The sequence below is a fragment of the Stegodyphus dumicola genome, chromosome 3, assembly GCF_044657685.1.
Source record: "Stegodyphus dumicola isolate Sdum_Otavi_A_Nest chromosome 3, ASM4465768v1".
Taxonomy (NCBI): Eukaryota; Metazoa; Arthropoda; class Arachnida; order Araneae; family Eresidae; genus Stegodyphus; species Stegodyphus dumicola.
This window is the reverse complement of record NC_140770.1, coordinates 148,394,368-148,411,132: the sequence shown is the minus strand read 5'-3', so window position 1 is coordinate 148,411,132 and position 16,765 is coordinate 148,394,368. Positions and strand designations below refer to the sequence as shown.

At 36.4% G+C, this 16,765-nt stretch overlaps 1 protein-coding gene across 2 annotated transcripts in view; it reads left to right on the top strand.

The window, feature by feature from the left end:
• LOC146998121 (uncharacterized) overlaps positions 1-16,765 on the top strand; it is a 96,922-nt gene that overhangs the window by 58,118 nt on the left and 22,039 nt on the right. Inside the window, exon 3 of one of the 2 annotated variants that reach the window (XR_015040298.1) lies at positions 11,106-11,218. The exons of the other annotated variant lie outside the window; for it this stretch is intronic. The gene's annotated coding sequence lies outside the window, so the exon portion shown is untranslated. The remainder of the gene's footprint in view (positions 1-11,105; positions 11,219-16,765) is intronic. 2 annotated transcript variants of the gene reach the window in all.

Genomic DNA, 16,765 nt, shown 5'->3' with positions numbered 1-16,765 from the left:
TGCTTTTCAGGTACAATCTGTGGAGTGAGTCTGGTCAATTAAGCCATCAATCACTTTATTTCCTTTTCGACTGGTACTGAGAGGTAGGAAAAATAAGAAGCGTCGAATCTCTCTCGGGGGTCACGGTTCATGCCAAATTTCACCTCGACGATAGTCTGCCGTCGCTGACGGTTAAATAAACATTTCAAACTGACGATACTCTATCGGGCCAAACGGTGAAGTGGTTAAGGTAATACGTTAAATGCATCTAACGAATAGGATAAGAGTATGATGAAAATAATATGGACATAACAGTAGTAAACAGATCTTACTTATCTGGTAGCAGGGTTATGCGCTGGGAGGTATTAGGTGACAAATGAAAAGTGTACCCTGCAGAACTTGATGATCTTGTGAAGCTTAAAGCACGCACCCCTCCGTTCTAGTAGCACTTTTGTCCATTCCCTCCAATATCTATCTGAAGGAGGACGCATGTGGTGCGCCTCTGTCAATCTGCATGTAAATGCATAATGGTCTGGCGTTCCGATTAATCCACATTCACAGAGATCATAGTCTCTAAGTCCAAATCTGTGTAGGTAATCAGGAAACGGGCCGTGCCCAGAGAGGAACATAGTCAATGAAGATGAGTTGGAGAAGACAAGGTCTGTAACTTTTGGGATAAATTTATACGTCCTTCGACCTGTCTGGGAAGTATCCCATCTCTGCTGCCATTCTGCGTAAAGGTCGCTGCGTGTAATCTTTTTGAGATAAGAGGAAGGCAGAGGTAGAGCATGTTCTGGCAGGAAGATACCCGAAGCCGCTTGTTTTGCCTGTTCATCCGCCAGCTCGTTGCCGACTACACTTGTGTGCGCTGGTACCCAGCTAATGATGGGACGATAATTGAGTGGGAGGTTGACTAATGCCCTTTGTATGTTGAGTACGAAGGGGTCTCGGCTGGCTGGTCCTTCTATGGCGGCTATGCTCGACAGTGAGTCACTATAGATATAGACAGTTTCTTGGTGACTATATGAGAGATCGATTGCTTTTTTAATAGCTAACAATTCAGCTTGGTAGACTGTGTTGTTCGGATTGAGTCTACGTTTCCAGCGGTATTTGATTTCTCCATCGATAATTGTGCATAAGCCGCATCCAGTGCCATCCTTTGTTTTGGAACCATCCGTGTAGATGGCTATTGAGTTCTGCCGACAGAGAAGTGTCTGCGTGTATATATTTTCCGCGAGGTTATGCTGGGCTGGGTGGCAGGGATAGTCAAAGATCTTGTGCATATACTCCGAGGTATGCAAGTTCCTGTTCCAGAGTTTATAGTCTTTCCCAAGTCGGAGAATATTGGAGATGGCCGCCTCTCGCTCTGCCACCAAGTCTAGTGGTGGTATCCCTGTTAGGACTTGCAGTGCCGCTGTTGAAGTTGTCCTGTATCCTCTGCTTATTTGCAAAAGGTGTGGGCGTTGGAGTGAGTTAAGTAGGCGCCTCTCTTGTACCGTTAGATGTTTTGCCCAAATGCCGTATCCGTATAAAACTATGTCCTGAGTAACGGTGAGATACCAATGTTTTAGCAGTTTCGATGAAATGCCCCAGGTTGGAGCCGCTGTTCTCTGCATGTAATTTTTAAGACTGTCTGTTTTTATTTTTAGATACTGAAGATACGGAAGCCAGGATAACCTTGAGTCAATGATTAAGCCCAAGTATTTGAGTTGTTTAACTATCTTGATGGGGTTGCCATAAAGTTTGATGGATGGATTCCTTTTGAGAGATCTTTTGGCGCCTATGAGCAAAGCTTGGGATTTTGAGGCAGAGATCGTGATCTCATGGTCCCTTGCCCAGAAGCTAAACTTGTCGAGGTAGAATTGCGCTGTCATTTCTAATTTGGATCTTCCATGGACTATAATCAAGAAGTCGTCCGCGTAGGCCAGTATGTCACAGTCCTGGCAATTGTCATCAAATTCCTTGAAGATTGAGTTTGCAACTATCGACCAAAGTACTGGTCCAAGGCATGAGCCCTGGGGGCATCCTTTCTTTAGGTGATGTCTGACTATACCATCGTTCGCTGTATACTGGAGTGTGCGATCGCTGAGGTAACTATGAATTAGCTCTTGTAGTTCTGCCGGGCAGTTCATCTGAGGTAAAGCCTGTATAACGTCTGGCCACCACAGGGAGTCAAATGCTCCCTGAATGTCCAGACTAATGATCAAGGAGTGGTGCCGCTTGTTTCTGTTGCACTCTATCAAGTTCATTAACTTAAAGATGGCGCGTTCTGTAGAAAGTCCTCCTCGGAAGCCAAATTGCCTGGGGTCTATGGAATTGTTTCTTTGTAGGAAAAAATTTAGTCTTCCAAGTACTACCCTTTCTGGCAGCTTGCCAAACGAGGAGATGAGACATATTGGCCTGTAGGATGTGGGTTGTTGTGGATCTTTGCCCGTTTTATGGAAGAGTGCTACCTCTGCATTTTTGGTCGATTTCGGAAAGTGTCTATTCTTCCAACAGGCACCGATGTACTCTTCGACTAGGTCAGGCGCAAAAGCATAAATCATGCGTATTACGGCATTGTCTAGCCCGTCCGGGCCTGGCGCCTTACCTGTCGCTTATATTGCGCTTGTTGTATTTTGTAACGGGCGAAGAGTGTCCTGCGGACCATTGGCTCCTGTGTGGATTGAGCTTGCCGTCTCAGTTTTCTGAGTTTGCTCCGTTCCTGTGACAATTGGGGTGTCCACCATGAGGCTGATGTCCGAATTTTAATTTTTTTTGTCTTGAAAGTCTTGCGGCAGGCATCAGTGCATTGGTCAATTAATTGGTCATAGGCTTTGTCTAGAGCTGCTCTGGTCGTGCTATTCTGAAGTGCTGTTTTAATAGAGGGGATGAAGGGAGAAAGGTGTTGTTCCAGTTTTTGTGTCTAACCATATGCTGTCTTAAATCTTTGTTTAATTACAATGCTGCGTGGGGATTGCAAGTTAAACATGATAGCTTGATGATCACTAAGAGAAGGGAAGTCTGCTACTGTCCAGGCTGCAATATGTGAGGATAGCTGTGGTGTTGCCAAAGAGAGATCAGGCCAGCCTATGGCACGTATTGTGTCAAAGGTGGGAGGGGAGTCGCTTTTATTGAGGATGACCAATCCATGAGAACTTATGAAATCTATGACAGGAAAGGAGCGAGGACTGTCTGTTGGTGAGCCCCAAAGGCGGTTAGCAGCGTTAAAATCCCCGCAGATCAGGATGTGGGTTAGAGGAGTATGGTGTAAGAAGTCAAGTTCAGTTAGGAGGTCGTTGATACTGAGACTAGGGGGAAAGTAGCATGAAATGACCATGAGACTTCCCTCTATTGAGTCCAGAATGATGGCAATTGTGTGGTTTGTCGTTCTCCAGACCATGGGATTCATTGCACGTTATAGACGATCATAGCTAGCTTGTTATGGGAAAGAAAAATTTTGTTGTGTGAAGTTGAGCCAAGTGGAAGACCTTCTTTAGTAATATAAACCTCTTGAAAGATACCTAAGTCCGCCTGCTGTTGGAATTGGGCATGCAGCATGTGACATGTGGCTACTGAGGATCTTTGTAAGTTACATTGGATGACTTGGAGAACTGGAATTCTTGATCTTTGGGTGTTATCTATTGTTGTCCTGTTGTCCGCAGGAGTTTCTGGACCGCAGTCCTGTATACAGGACATTGTCTTGAACTAGCCGCGTGGTGGCAGTCGTGATCTGTACCTTGTTGCTGATTTGCCAATGTGCAGTTTTTGCATATAGGATGCTCCTTGCAGGATCCTATGGGCATGGAATGTGGGCCTGCGCACTGCACACAAGAGGGTTGTTCTTGGCAATTCCTGCTGATGTGGCCTAGACCTTGACAGTTGAAGCAACGAGGGACACGGAGGTATCTTCTAAAAGGGCAGGAGAAGAAGCCTAAGTAGATGCGGCCGCTAGATCCAAGCCTTTTGAAGTAGTCCCTATCCAATTGGATAATCCAGTTATTCTTGCAGTTGGATTGGTGTAGGGGAGTTCTTGGGTGGATAGCCCCTACTTTGTTGGACGGGAGATGTAACTCAAATGCCGTATAGTTGTCTTTTGTAGTGAATTCTTCCGGTGCACCAAAGAGGATTGTCGACTCTCTTCTTGGCTTTGGCTCTCGAAGGGTGAGTGAATCTTTTAAAGATGGTACTTGTTCTATTGAACTTTTCAGCTTGAGTAATTGCTCGCGGGTGTTACACCTGACTAAAAGCTCTTTGGATCTTGTGGTGCGAATCTACTCTATAGGGATGCCCAATCTAGAGGGGTTTAGCTGAGAAATAAGCTGCTTTTGGATAGCAATCGGAGAAGTGGTGGAATCTATGGGGGCTAGAAGTAGGACGTTGTTCGACAGCTTTTTCTGTGGCCGTTTCTTTTTCCGTTGAATCAAGGTGAATGGACCTCCCTCGTCTTCTTGAACTTCCTGCTGTGCCTTTGCAGTGGTGGGGAGATGAGAGGAGGTTGGAACAGAAACTGATGCTGAGGAAGGTTCGAATAATGTGAACAATTTCTGCAGGGAATCTGTTTGTCCGTTGTAGACTTTCAGTTGTGCTTGATGGGAGTTTATTATTAATTCCTGTTCAAGCACCAATTTCTGAGCCAGGTCCACAAAGTCCAGTATTATTTTGAGATCCTCTTTGTTCAGTTTGCGTTTGGCGTTGTTGGCTGCCAGGAACCGGGAAATGAAGGCGATCTGAGCCAAAACGTTCTGTGTTCTTGAAAGGGATGAGTCGATAACGGGTGGACATGGTAAGCCTTCTGATGTAACGGAGGGGGGTGCAGAGGGAGGGAGTGAGGAGTCTTTAGCGGCCATTAGAAAATGGTCATATGATGAAATGGCATACACAGTGATTGACAACAGTATTATGACTGATAAAATGGCGAATTAAAGGTACTATACACTTATTGGTGTAAAGTAACAGGTCTTAAGTGCAGCTTTGCAAAATAATTAACAAGGATTTGGTGTAGGTGACAAAATGGCCGACATACAGGATTTAGAAAAAAAAATTAAACATACATATGCTAATACAAAATCAAAACACTAATTAATGCAATTAAACAAAATTAATAATATAGAATGATGCAGTAATAAATTCCAAGATAATAAATACTTCTTTAGATGGTAAAATACCACAATTCATTACTGAGAAATTGATTTACAAAAATAAAGCAGTTGTTTAAGACTTAGAATCTGTCAACTGTAACTCTGTCAACTCTTAGATACTGTCAACAGGTAATATCACATATACGCTTATTAATGTAGGCAATTAAAGAGATAATGCAGTACCAAATATAGAGATAACATAAATTAGCACTCTGGCTCAACAACGAAAATAGCCTAACGAGATTAATTTAACAATGAATAAGTGATGTACTTAAGGTATAAATGCAACATTTTAAAGTAAACAATTAGATATATGAACAGTCGTTAGTAATGAAAATCATGAATGCAAGCATTTTAAATACGATTAAAACATCTGTAAATAGCTGGGATATTAAATAGAAAACTCCCCTTAAGTTTCTGAACTGCCTAAGCGGCTAGGTTTGAAGATTAATTACTAATTAAGAAAAACACATTTTAGCAAAAGATCATTATAAACCACACTAAAGTATATGTAGATTAAGATTAAGAGCTTAGTAAATGTATAAGAACATTTCAAATCAGTTAAAAATTGCTTAAAAGTGACTGTAGCAGCCGAATTTACTTCAGTAAATACTCTAAGACCTGGTTATGCTGAATAGAACCAGTGTTCATAATTTTATACATATTAATTTTTTTAATTAAACAAAAAGAATGATCAAAATTCTACCTCGGCAAGTTTGCCAAACTCGATCTACTATATTGATATAAAAATTTTGGTTGTTCTAAGTATATTAGAAAAATATGACACTTTATATAACAAGAGGTACATTGAAGAGATGACACGCAGACGGGAACCAGTGAACATCTTAGTATTAAGATTGCTGTTGCATACAAGATATTACAAAAACATAGTTATCAAACATTTAGATGTGATATACAAAGAGAAACTTTCAGTTAAGAGTAGAATAGGCGTATTAAATGCTAATAGCTGTATTACAATTAATATAAACTATTGAGTTAAAATTGTTCAATCATAGAAACTGTGATATAAAGGAAGTGCCTGTTACTAGGCTCTATTGAGCTGTGTATGTGACCTTTGCCAAGGACGAGTTGTTGTTGCGTCCTCTTGGCAGGATGGCTGACGTAAAAAATCAGAGTCAACAGTACAAAATTACATAAGATATTACGATTTAACTAACAATGCTTTTACATGAATTATCAAAGATATTAGGAAAATACACAGCTCAATAGCAAGTTCAAAATTTCCCTACTTTGGTAATGATGGGATGAACTTGTTACAACGAGGTAATCCAAAGAAATGAATTTTACACAATTAATGCACTAATTTTGAGACTTAGAAAAAAAAATCCCATACACTTATCCTATGCTTCACAATGCTGTAAACACGCAATGAACGCTAACAATGACACAACAATAGACGAATCACAAGAACACTTATTACTTGAAAACTACTGCAAGCACAAACACAAAACTTATATCGAATTGCTCCGCTAACACTTAGACAACTTATTATCAACTTTGTTTGCACTTTTAATTAGGATTTCCGCTAATTACGAAAGATAATCCAGGAACTTCAAAACACACATCTTTCCTCCTCGGCGGAGGGATGGGCTCTCTGTGTACATGGGCAAAGCCAATGTAGTGCGCTATGCCGAGGTTGTGCGCGGTGCCTAGTTTGTGCAATTATAGGATGTTTTTTTTAAGTGAAAATAGATCGATGTGTACATGGGCAAAGCCAATGTAGTGCGCAATGCCGAGGTTGTGCAATTCTCTGATATTTTTAAGGTGGAAATAGATGGATGTGTACATGGACACCGAGCTTTGATGTTTTTCGAGCGAATACGGATGGTTGTGTACAAAGGAAAACGAGATAATTTGTGATGACGAGCTGTAATGTAACGTATTTTATATGCAATGTTTAACATATCGTTTGTGTATTTTAAATTTGTATTGTTGTTTTAATTGTGAATTATATTTAAGACATCATTTTTCATTTAAATTGTATTTTAATGTTTTGGTTTCGATATGTTTATAATGCTTTCCGACCTACGATATATATCGATAGCCCGACGATTTACTCAACAGTAGCAAAACTGTAAACCTTGACCCTATAAGTAACTTTTACCTCATTATTATAATACGTAGTGTTTGCAATCGTAATCGCACTTGATAATATGAGTTCTTTAATAATACAGTGTCTCACAAAAGTGATGGGACACTTGTGCTTTACAAAAGGAAACTGTAATAAAATAAATTAAAAAAACATGTAAAATTTTGTGGGTGTGTTTCATATTTAAATTTAGTAACAATTATTACATCACATACATTTTCTCAAAATATTAATTTGATAAAAATACAATTGTTTAGAACGGAGCAAAAAATAGTTCACATAAGTGATGGGACACCATTAGATACTACTAAGTACTATGCAACAAAAATCGTCTGAAGTAAGCAATAAAAATATTTTTTGGGGTTTTTATTTTTACTCAAAGCAATTAGCAATAATTTATCGCAATCGTCTGCAGTATTTCTCTCCAGTTTGTTTTGAAATTTTTGTGTTTTTTATCTTTGTGCAGCTATGAATGCTAAACGAAAAGAAACGTCGAAAATTAGTTATTAAGTTGCATATTGAACGTGGAAATTCTATTAGAGAAACTGCTGAAACCGTTAACCTGAGTCATTCAACAGTTTTTAATATCTTTAAACGATATAAAAAGAATCATATGATTCAGGATAAAGAAGACCTGGCCGACCATCAAAGCTATCCAATGGACTAAAGCGAATTAGCGTTCGAAATATTAAAAAAATCCAAGAATGAGTGCTCCCAAAGTTGCTGCTGATTCACAAGCATTATATGGAGTAATTGTTAATCCTGAGACTATTGGAAGAGTAATTCGATTTGCTGGATATCATGGTAGAGCAGCCAGGAAAAAATTCTTCGTGAGTGAAAAGAATAGAAACCTCAGACTGGCTTTCGCAAAATCCAACATAAATAAGAATTTTGATTACTGGAATGAAGTTATATTTGCTGATGAGAGTAAATTTAATATATTTGATTCTGACGGTAAAATCTTGGTGTGGAGAAAACCCAGGAAAGAATTTCGCAAACACACCATTTCTTCAAAACAACAATTAAAATCGGTGCTTCAAGAAGAATGGGGTAAAATCACTCCAGAAATCGCAAAAAAATTAGTCGAATCCATCCCAAGAAGATTAAATCATGTTTTAAAGTAAAAGGAAATCCAACAAAATATTAAAACATTTTATAAAGTAAAATTTTTGGATAAATATTTGATGGAAAAGTAAGTGTCCCATCACTTATGTGAGCCATTTTTTGCTCCAGTCTAAACAATTGTATTTTTATTAAATTGATATTTTAATATTTTGAGAAAATGTATGTTATGTTGTAATTGTTACTAAATTTAAGTATGAAACACACCCACAAAAAATTTTTACATGTTTTTTTTAATTTATTTTACTACAGTTTCCTTTTGTAAAGCACAGGTGTCCCATCACTTTTGTGAGACACTGTACAGTGTCTCAGAAAAGTGATGGGACATTATCATTAAACACAATATCATTAAACGATATAAAAAGAATCATATGATTCAGGATAAAAGAAGACCTGGCCGACCATCAAAGCTATCCAATGGAATAAAGCGAATTATTGTTCGAAATATTTAAAAAAAATCCAAGAATGAGTGCTCCTAAAGTTGCTGCTGATTTACAAGCATTATATGGAGTAATTGTTAATTCTGAGACTATTAGAAGAGTAATTCGATCTACTGGATATCACGGTAGAGCAGCCCGGAAAAAATTCTTCGTAAGTGAAAAGAATAGAAAACTCAGACTGACTTTCGCAAAATCCAACATAAATAAGAATTCTGATTACTAAAATGAAGTTATATTTGCTGATGAGAGTAAATTTAATATATTTGGTTCTGACGGTAGAATCTTGGTGTGGAGAAAACCCAGGGAAACATTTCGCAAACAGAACTTGGTGCCAACAGTAAAACATGGTGGAGAAGGAGTTATGGTATGGGAGTGTATGTCGTGCTCTGGAGTTGGTAATCTTGTTTTTATTGACAGTATAATGGATCAGTACAAGTATATTGACATTTTAAATCAAAATTTGAAATCTTCAGCACGAAAACTGAACCTTCATAACGATTTTAAATTCTACCAGGAGAATGACCCCAAGCACAGTGCTTTGAACGTTAGACTCTGGCTGCTGTATAACTGTCCTGAATAATAAAAACACCCCCACAATCTCCACAATTAAATCCCATAGAAAATATTTGGCAAGAATTGGAATCAAGAGTTCGCAAACACACCATTTCTTCAAAAGAACAATTAAAATCGGTGCTTCAAGAAGAATGGGGTAAAATCACTCCAGAAATCACAAAAAAATTAGTCGAATCCATCCCAAGAAAATTGAATCATGTTTTAAAAGTAAAAGGAAATCCAACAAAATATTAAAACCTTTTAAAAAGTAAAATTTTTGGATAAATATTTGATGGAAAAGTAAGTGTCCCATCACTTAAGTGAGCCATTTTTTGCTCCGTTCTAAACAATTGTATTTTTATTAAATTAATATTTTAACATTTTGAGAAAATGTATGTTATGTAATAATTGTTACTAAATTTAAGTATGAAACACACCCACAAAAATTTTACATGTTTTTTAAATTTATTATATTGCAGTTTCCTTTTGTAAAGCACAAGTGTCCCATCACTTTTTTGAGACACTGTATGTGTGTGTGTATGTGAAGCATTGCTTAGTGTTCCTAATTTGTAGTATTTATTTTCTTATAATATTTTCTTTCATTGCGAGAAATTAAATGTTTTATTTATTTATGTGTAGAATTCTAGTATGCCTGTCTACAGAGAATATAATGTGATTTAGAAATTTAAGAACCTGTTTTTCATTAATGTGAAGTTTAAAATTTTTAGAAAATAATGAAAATTGTCTATTACTGGTATATAAGGGATTATGTTGTTACTTAGCAAAACGTTTATTTGTAAATATGATAAAATTGATATGTTCCAGAGTATTAATTAAAAAAAACTTTTTTTTTATTTGTATAAATGCTAAAGCTTAAAAATCTTTGAAAATATGGAAGCTGTATGAAATACAAGTATGAGAGACTGCGACGTTCTTTATCGCTGTAATAACTGGTAGAATTCGCTTACTGTATCATGATAATTTTAAATATAAACAATTTATTATACTTATTTTCAGTTACGCCTAAGCTCAGAAATGTAAATTTAAAGAATTCGATGTTAATTTACAATAATAAACAATTCATTATTTTTTTAAAGAGAAAATACAAATTACGCGTAGCATGGAGAATACATTGTGACGTCACACCAAATTATTTATTAAAGGTGAAATAGCTAAAGGTTTCCGGTATTGTTTTTAAAATTACATCCTTTTAACCTTAATCATTTTTATTAATCATTTCTTAATATTTCTTTCTCTTAAAACCGTGTATAATAGTCATAAACTTATTTCTATTATCCACGATTTCTGGTGAAATCAAGATGGCTCCCATTTTTTTAAACACGGAGTTTCGTCGAAAATCTGGATGGCAACCATTTTTCAAAACAACGTATTTCATGTGCTTTGGCGCCAAACCAAATTCGCCAAATTTTAAGGTGGGCTATACTAAAGCTGTAATAAAATTTTAAGATATATTGCTTTCACAAAATAGAGAAAATATCTATGAAGGCATATAGATGTCAAAGATTTATTTAATGTGAGCTTTAAATATTTTTATTAAAAAGCTGAAGGTAGATATTTAAATGTAATTCAACTGAGCCGCGGAGTCGAAAATTTTGAATATCTCTACGTATGGACATTAGATGACTTTCGACTTAGAACTCAAAAAGGCCATCTAAATTTTAAAGTTACTTCAGCTAGATGTCGTAACTCTACGTTAAGCAGTTGTATATTTTTCTACTAATTTGCTTATTTGTCATTGTATTTTTCCCGGTTGGCAACAAGGCTGAAATCCTAATAAAAGAAGGATGTCTTATATTGATATAAGAAATTTCGTGAGACAGGAAGGTTTAGATTATATGGAATGCAGTGCAAAGTCCGGTTACAATGTAGATAAGGTAAGATCATTGTTTTTGCTACTAAGGTATCTTTTCCTTAAAATTTACTGTAATTTTAATTATTGATTTAATAATGAATCAAATTGTAGAAAATTACGAACCTAGTCCCTGTGGCAATATGTTTTGTCTTGTAACTGCAAGTCAAGGGTTTCCAATGAAGTCGGTATTGACTTCCTAAGGTCAATGAAATTTTAAAAGAGTAAGTAGCGATTTTAAGAAAGATCAGGGGGTCGACTGAAGTTCAACAGCCGACATTTTTACACCGTGATACAAATTTGCCTTGAAGTCCACAACCCTGCAATATATATCAGCTATGTACAAAAATATATATTGCATATTTCTGATATATATTCACTGTGTAGGGTCATTATATTATATCGATGTAGAACGTAGAAAATCTGCAATGCTCCACCCGGATTCGAACTCCGGACCTCCCGGATACGCGTTATGCTTGCTTACAGCTACATCACAAAGGAATGCTCAAAAGAGGGAGAAAGTACCTTATATACTCCCCATTTTAACGGGCAACTGGGGATTAGAGAATCCACTCACCAAATTCTGGTGAGAACGAATTATCTTCCACCACCTTTTAGTTCGAGAGCCATTTGTAGAGTCTTTTAGAATTTTCTTTCAAGTCAAGAAATTGAAGAAATCCGCAGATCCGTCGCCTGAATTTGAACTTCCGACATTTCGAATACGTGTCGAGCGTGTTTCCAGTTACATCACAAACACATGCGGAAAGGAGGGATAAAATATTTTATAATTATTCAACACCACAAAAACAAACTTCAAGGAAGATAAATCAAAGCTAGAACTATTTTCTTCGGTTTAAATTATAAAACTGACTTGTTTATATCGAAAAGAATTTCATTACTTTGAAAATTAAATACTATTGCCCGTTGTTGAAAAGGACTGTATTTCTTCAGAAGGTGTATAGTTATATGCCAGATACTTGCAAAACTTAAAAGCAGATTTTGATGTTAGCTTCCAAGACAACGAAAATCTGAATATACCGACACTGCTCATAGAACAGCTGAAATGTAATATATCTGATCTTGAAAGCATTATATGCAAAAAAAAACTTGATTGCATTGAAGGGGAATGTTCAGATAAAAATGTTATTCAAAATATGCGGGTGCACTAAGTTTGGGAATTTAAAATTCGGTTCCAAAATTAAAGTTATTACCGAAACTATATTGTTGCGTGCGTACGGGTTCGTAATAAATTGAATGCACAATCCGATGAAAAGTTAATAAAATTTATTCTTATCACAAGAAATAAAGCAAAATGCTGAAATGTTTTCTCACAGATATTCTTACAATATCACACAGTAGTTATATTTTAAACTACTAAACGCAATCCAAAGCGCAGAGAAAGCTAATCCGGTCTCAAAATTACAGCAGCTAAGTAAACAACAACAGTTATCTAAAAAAAATGAACTGAGATATTTTTCTCCGGCTTTTATAAGCTTCATAATCAGTCAGGAGAAGCTTCTGGTAAATTCTATTTTCTGGAGGTTTCTGAAAAACAAAAGCAATTACCAGATATCTATTTATTAAATGCGCTTGCTCCTGTAGTTTTACTTTTTCGGCGTAGCTTTCTCTTAAAACTCATCATGCGCTGCATTTCACGGGGAAATAAAATAATTTTAATTACAAGTCTACTAAAAATAGCAAACTAAATACAAAAACCGTAACAATATTTTTGACATTTGCCATATGCTTTACCTAGTAGAAACAAGCTTTAATCGGCTGCCGCCCGGACAGGAAAATGGTTAGTAACCTTGACTGCCGTCCCGAAGGTTCCGGGTTTAAATCCCGAAGAACGCATGGATGTAAATTGTCTGTCCCTTCATAGGAGGTAAGGGTGGTGGCCAAAATGTGCCTCCATAATAAAATGACCACCGCTGCTGGTTTTAATATTGGCGAAAACCTAAAATGGCTAGTGCCCTCTATAAAAAGGAAAAAAAAATACTTTAATCGACTTAACAGTTTAGTACAGAAAACCATTAATTGGTAGAATATTTTTGAACGAGAAGATTTAAGAATTAAATTAAAAATTTTAAAACATAAATCTAAAAAATATTTTTTTCAAAAGTTTTGTTCATATTCATAGCGTATTAAGTTATTTCCGTGCAATTTTTTGTATCATGCTTGTGTTTTATGCTGTGTATTACAGAGAAAAATGTAAGAGAGTCAACGAATAATATCTTTCCGTTAAAATCGTTCAGGGTAAGAAATTTTTAAGAATCACTGCTATAAGTAAAAAGCTAACTCAATGGCAATTCGAAGAGCACTCCGGTAAGAAGATTCAGAATCATCGCACTGAGGGCCTAAATTAACAAAGCGTTCTCTGTACGCTTAAATTCTCTCTCATTATTTAAATTCACTGAATCTGCACTTTTTATTGAAATGAAACAGAAGAGCAGGACAGATTTCAGTGTATTAAGTAACGTATTATTTGATGTAAAAGTATATTAATAACATACAAAAAGTGGTGTCGTGGATACATAGACGGCTGTAAAGCTGTAAAGAAGCTGTATCATATATTGAGTGGCATTTCCAAGACCAAAGAACCAATTTTTTAGGACCAAAGGACCTAAAAAATTTCATTTCTCTCGTATCTGTCCACCAGCGGGCGAGTAGTAACGTCGCTGAACAGTGGTAGTTTACCCACAGTCCGGCGAACGGGCTGGATGCATGGGCGTTTTCGTGCTTTTCCCCATGTGTAACGCGTATACGACCCAATTTATCTCAGAAGGTCCTCCCTGAAGACACCTTTCCCTCAGGCAGATACCCTCCCCCCTCCCGGGGTCTACGTAAAGAACTCTCCGAAGCTACTGGCTAGGATCTGTACCTAGGCAGTCTCGGCCACGTGGTTATAAAATTTATAAACTTGGTGGTTCTGAAGGCCCTGGGAAAGGTCACTCATTGGCCGGCCTCGGGTTCTGGCATGTCCTGAGCGGTACAGCTCTGGTAGCCGGGGGGTGACGCCCCCTGGTTTGCTGGGTAATGACCCACTGCGACAGGCTCGCCCATGCGACTGGTAGGTAGCAAACTAACGACCAGGGCTACCTGGTGAATTCCAGGTGGTGCTCCAGCCCCTTTGAGGGGCCAGAGCGGAGGTTGAACCTGCGCGCCTGGTCCTGAGGGGAAGTTGGACCTGTAGTGCGGACTAACGGTGTCACGCGGAGCAGAGACGCCTACAGATTAATAATTAGGCAGATAGCGCAATGGAATGCTTTGCTGTCTCTACATACAATCGAAGAAAGAGTCTGTCTGTGTGTGTGTGTGTCTTTCGTTTGCGCTGCGCGTAAGCTAATAGACCCACGGCTACGAAATTTGGTACATGAGTGCATCTATACAAGACCCAGTGCACCTCGAAGCGAGTTTTTCGAAATTCGATTTAGAATTTTTTTTATTTTATGTTTTGTGACTAAATCGCGTCATTTTGAGACATAATGGGCTATAGGAAAGCGAGATTTTACTCTACACACTCCATTTTCACATCGTCATGAAGCGTAGGCACTTAGCTATTTTACGAACTTAAAATAAATTTCGTGTTTCAATAAATCGATTAAATACGAATTTATTTAACAAAGGGAGCTAACACCTTTTCAACGGGATTTTTTCTTAAAAAGTTTATATTTAAAAATGTACAGTTTATTTTTCTTTGACTTTTGGACACGTTAAACATTCATCCTTGCGACTGCTTTTATAAAAAGAATTTTGGAAAATGATAAGATTTTGTATTTTTAAAGAATTTTTTAAATGAAGCTTCCGAGAACACTTCTTACATCATCAAAATTTATTATAATTATTAAAAATGTGACTTTGGCAACAATTTTCCTGTCTTATTGTTGTTGATAGATTTTTGATGAAATCGCGTCATTTTGAATAGTTTCATTCTTTTAGAAATAGGGGTTTGGCAACAATTTTCCATCGTATTTCTTATGTCACTGTTTTTAAGAGATTGGTATATTTCATTGTCATATATATATATATATATTACATTTTTATTGATTTTTTTTGATAAAGTTGTCCTGCAGAGTAAAATTCTGCGCGGAATTTTATGTTTTTTTGAGTTGCTTTCATGTTACTTTTTGCTTATTTCACTGTTTGTAAGATATTGAAAAGTTTTGCATGATTTTTTTTTTCTTCAACGGAAAGTTGGTTAATTTTTTTATTAGGATAATTAACATTTGTATTAAGGGATATAGTAGCTTATTTCATTGTAATTTTTTTGTCTTGAAAATATAAGATAAAATATCATTAATTATAGTTTGCGTTTCAGAATTTTTTGTTTTTTGTATTCTTCTATGTTATTTATTGCTCATTTCACTGTTTTTAAGTTATTGAAAAGTTTTGAGTGATTTTTTTAGGAAACAAAATTCTTAAACTTTTTTATACGATTTGAGTTAAGATTTTGCTAAGGGAAGTTGGTTAATTTATTTATTAGGATAATTAATATTTGTATTAAGGGGTATTTCTTATTTCATTGTAATTTTGTTATACGTAATAACTTTTTTTTTATGAAGTTGTTCTGCAGAGTAAAATTCTACGCAGTTTTTAAATTTAAAGTTTGGTGGGTACTATTCGGTTTCGAGGGCCGTAAAAAATCGCCAAACTATTGTTGATGCCAATGCAGCCAAAATAATTGCAGCAACCCTAACGCAAGAAAGGAAGTTAAATAAATATGTAATATTGATATTTTAATCTAGATGGAAAGTTAATTTCATATAATACTTTTTTTATTATTATAATTTATATGAAAAAGGCTAAACATGACTGAATGGAAGCATAAGAGTAAATAACTATTTCAGATCATTATCATAATTTACATAAAAATTGCTAAACATAACTGAATGGATGCCTGCATTGCTATTTCGCTACCGAGTTATCGCTAAAGCATAATTTCATCTCGTTGGTTGTTCAATCGTAATTTTGTATAAAGAATGATGCCTTTTCTTTGAAAATATTCCCGGTAAAGTGCAGAATCGCCCACTTATTTGTTTGCCGCTTTTTACAAGGGTAAAAATAATTGGGTTTTTGTCAATTTTCTTTTACTTTTTAAGTGAAAATAGGTCGATGTGTACATAGATATAGCCAAGGGTGTGCGCAGTGCCATTTTTGTGCAATTCTGGGATTTTTTTTTTAAGTGAAAATAGGTCGATGTGCACATGGATGCCGAGTATGTGCAATTCTTAAAAACGCGTCAAGCAGTGGGTGATTTTGCACTTTACCCAAAATTTTATTGCCGACTTTTCGTCATGGGCAGTTCCCAAATTGTTAAATCCATAGGATATTAAAAAAGGATTTAAAATCAAAAAAGGATTTAAAAATTAAACTAATAGATTAGTATTTCAATGGCGTCTTAAGAAATATAGAACTATATAGACTTACGCAATCTGAAATCAGCGCGTACGCTAGATTTGGCGCGCTGTTAAGTGGGCGCGTTTGCTAGATTTGGCGTTTTTGCGCATACATTTTCGCTGCAATTTTTTACGGTCCTCAAAACGGAATAGTACCGTTTGGGGTTCCCTTCAGC